The sequence below is a fragment of the Limulus polyphemus genome, unplaced genomic scaffold, assembly GCF_000517525.1.
Source record: "Limulus polyphemus unplaced genomic scaffold, Limulus_polyphemus-2.1.2 Scaffold3100, whole genome shotgun sequence".
Lineage (NCBI taxonomy): Eukaryota > Metazoa > Arthropoda > Merostomata > Xiphosura > Limulidae > Limulus > Limulus polyphemus.
In genome coordinates this window covers 60,362-64,871 of record NW_013668710.1, presented here as the reverse complement: position 1 = coordinate 64,871, position 4,510 = coordinate 60,362, and positions in this window count along the sequence as shown.

Genomic DNA, 4,510 nt, shown 5'->3' with positions numbered 1-4,510 from the left:
TAACGCCCCAACGACTGAAAGGGCGAACATGTTTGGTGTGACGGGGATTCGAACCCGCAAATTGCGAGTCAAGCTCCCTAACCACCTGTTAAATTCAAATGAGACAAGTTGCTGGGGGACTGTTAAGATGGCACCTAAAATTAGTTTTGCTTTTCCAAGTACCAGAAATTGATGATAATAATAATAACCAAGTAAGTAAAACGTTAGCGAATATATTAACTTCCTGCAGTATCAACAAAAGTTCTATTTGATAAATATATAATCAAAGTCACAATTTAATTTGGACTATTGACATCAAAATACCGACACTAAAGTCTTTCCACTCACATGGTAATGATGCAGAAGGAAAGAAGAACTATTTGACGTGATCCCTTAGTCACAAGTTTATCTGGCAAAAATGAACAATGGTCAATAACGATGTATTGTGTAAATATACACGTGACATACTTTCGTAACTGTTTTTATTTTGTTTATGTAAATACTAATAAAATGAGACACAAAAATGCATTATATATCGATGAGGAAGCATGGTCGTCCGTGGGGGAGGGGGCAAGAGAGTGTACTGTCCCCCCGGAAAACCTTCTGCACACGTTCATGTCAGAAAGTATTAATAACTAGATGCTGACCCAAGCTGTGCTGATGAACTTTGAATAGTTGAAACTACAGTCCACTGAAGAGGGTACGGCCAATGAAATAATGTATTTGGCCATTACGTCACAGATTATCTTTTCAATTTCACCTCTGGTGAAAAAGAAAAGAAATCTTTAACACACACACACATATATATATAGAGGAAGAATTAAGTTATTTTTAAATCTAACCACGGTATATAAGATTGTGTTTTTTTGCTGTTCATTTCAAAATCTCATTTTCCAAAACGATATTTTTTTGTGCGTGATGATTAAATAAAAGACTGCCATACACTTAATAATTTAATAGATCAAACCTTTCAAACATAATACATATAAACTATTCTCAGTCACTTTAAGACTAAAAAAATTTCTGTGCTCCAAAATATCTTGCAATTAGATTGCTTTGTTGTATTCTACATGTTAGACTACAAATCATTTAGATAGATTTGTGCGATCATTTATTGGGATTATGCTATCTAATCAACATTATCATTTCGCAAACAATCTTTAAATTCAATTGAATTAAAATGTAGTAACAATTTGATTTACAAAGCAAACTTTTTCTATTTAGATACTAACTTTTTAGAAAATAAAGTGCAGTTGGGTTTGTTTCTTTCTTTGTAATTAAGCACAATGGGTGCGATTGTTTAGTACTAAAATTAAACAGTTAACAAGCTCTTACACTCACAGATGTTGTAAGTCTTCATGATGCTAACGTAAGAGTTAGTAAAGTAACAACAGATGTTTGTTTTCGATTATATTGAGTTGGGAACTCGTTTATCTAGCTATTTTTTGAAAGAACAGATAATACATTGATATTCTTGATAACCCCAAAAGCCACAAATACCAGACCATTACCATCCCCTTTAAAAGTATTAAACATACTAGATAGTTGTGATTAGGATATAATAAAACTTTCCTTCTATATAAGATCTTATTTTATAATGTGTCCACATCTTTCATGATAAAATATTATTTAACCTAGATAGCAATCTCATAATTTTAAACAAAGTCTGTAAAAGTATATTTTAAAAATGTTTTGCTAGAAGTGTATTCTTTCTATTGTTATTATTATTTACTATATCATTATTTCTACTATTACTCCACTTAGTTTTACACGTCTATATGTAAAATAAGAATCCCTATTTCTAAGGTACTTTATAAAGAGGTATTAAGGGGTTTACTATGGTACCTGAATTTGATATTTTGCTGCTATTTTATTGTAGGAGAAGGTGCAGCAGCAGGCAGGTTTGAACAGCAGTGCCACAGAGAAAGAGAAAGGATGTGCATGCAGGGAGGCTAGTCATGAGGAGAGAGAATTATCAGCTGAACATCAACATTTGGCCAGCACTGAAACATCTTAAGCAGAAGCCATAGAGTTAGGAGAGTCGGAAAAGGATGACTTTGGAAATATCTCACATCAGCCAAACCCAAGGTTCCTTATCAACCAAAAGTTGATAAATAAGACTCTCAATTTTTAGGATAAATGGTTCAAACATTTTCCTGGCTCCACTACAGGCCTTGTTTGAAAGGGATGTTGTGTTTTTATTACACAAAAGCTTTCAAAGACAAAAAAGTCACAGCTCGTCCAAAATGCAGACCATGCTTTTGTATCCTCAGGAATTAAAAATTGGAATATTCCCTAGAAAGGTTTGCAAAGCATGCTGATTGTCAATTGCATAAGGTAGCAGTGACAACTCATATTCAGGAGGCAATACCAGTAGACAATCAGCTCTCTAGTGATTTGGTGTTACAGCAACAAGAGGCAAATTCTCACCTGTTGAAGATTGTGAGCACAGTGCAGTTTTTGGCATAGTCATAAGGAAAATGAGAATAACCTAAACCAGCTGCTAAAGTTGAGGCCAGAGGGTGATCCCAAATTCTGTATGTGGTTGACACTGAATCAGAATTATACCTACCCTAAAATTCAAAATGAGATTCTAAGTTTAATGGACAACTCCATTGTGAGAGATGTTCCAAAGTAAATCAATTCTCAGCCACTGCTACAATAATCAGTAATTATTGATGGAACAAAAGTTACATCTGGCACTGAACAAGAGTCAATCTGCCTTCCCTGTGTGAATCGAGATCTGATGTCACATTAATAATTTACAGGTTTCTATTAAATGTCTTCAAAAGCAGGGGAATAAATATCCAATGTTGCAATGTCTTACTGTGCATCAACCTACCCCTTTCTGGTCTTCATGAGCAAGCATACGATGATGATGCAAATACGTTGACTCAATATTCTGGTGCACATACTTTTCTTAGAAAAAGAAGAAAAACCACTGTTTTTTTATGTCCATTGCAGTCCACCTTATATAAATCTCATTACTAAGGGAGCTTGTACAGCCTCTCCTGTGATTCGGGATTTTTTTGCAGTGGGTTCATGAGTTGGAATGCTTATTTGGATAATCGGGGAAAATCATGGTAATGTTCTGGCCAATAGCAAAGTCTGAGAGTGGACCCTACACTACTTTGAAACCATTGTGCCCCACAAGGCGGACTCTTTGTACCCCAGCCATTTGGTCAGTGATCAACCAATAAGAGCCAGTGTTGCTTAATTTGAAGAGATGGCTTCATCTAATGTATCAGATTCAGCAACCAAAGCAAATGGACTTCCGGAAAGATTTCAGAAGTGCTAGGTCTAATCCTAGCCATTGAAGTGATGAAGGAATTGGGGTGTCTGAACATCTCTTTGCCAAAGACAACAAAAAAGTTGCTGGAATGCTTGCTGTGGTGGATTGTTTCAAAACCTCTCTTCAAGAAAAAAAAAGAACAGAGGAAAGTTATAACAAAGCATGCGATAGAGCAGCAGGATTAATCAATTATTTGTATATCCAGCCAATTCAAATGCCACACATGAGGAAACCACCCAAGTGCTTTACCAGTGAGGTTGTTGCACATGCACTAACATCTCCTTTGAAGTACTACAAGCTGCTGGACATTTTAGATGTGCAGTTCAGAGAGGTTTTGGACCAGAGAGGTCTGTAGACTCTTGAAAATCTGGAAAACTTCTCATCCCTGGACAGACTAATAATGTTGTGGACCAATATCCAGAGTTGACCAGGAAGTGATTCTATGTGCAGTTAGCCATGTTCATCTCAAAATACACCTACACTTCCAGCTCTGAAGTTGCAAAAATCTTGAGAGACATCCTGTCTGAGGTCCGTGGCCTTTCTGATCAGTTTGAGGTCCTTGTGAGATTACTGTTAGTTGTCACTGCCTCCTCTGCTGAAGCTTAGAGGACCTTCGGTGCTCTAAGAATGCTGAAAACCTGACTTTGTAATTAAAATCGCCTGAACAATGTAGCTGTTTGCCACATTCATGAAAAACAACTTGATCATGCGGAAAGGAAAATACTCTGCCAGCAATTATTTCTGCAAATGACCAGCACACGAATATTTTCATATCTTTTTTTTAGAAAACAAGGGATTTCTTGTTATCTACTGGTTGGCAAGGGCAATTTAAAAGTTTACTATACATTAGGTTAAGCTGCGGCAAAAGAATAAGAGAGATCTTGCCAGAATTGCATTGTAAAGTGTTCTTCTAAAGGCAAGTACAGTTATGCTTTTTACTATGATGATTTTATTCGTATACCAAAACAATAATTTTCGTAACAAGAGGACCATTCTTCATATTGCCATGCCGTGCAAGTCCAGGAATGGGTGCCGTGGGAAGCGGCGAGAGGGAGCATCTGCCCCCTTTCACAAACAATTACACTTATTAGGATGTAAACTTAACATCTTAGTTAAAGTAAATATTTTTAGTAATTTTTACTAAACCTGTAAAAGCTGATCAACCACATACATGTCCCCCCCCCACACCCACCCCAAAACCTAAACCTAACTAGTACGCCGTCGACGTACTACGTACGA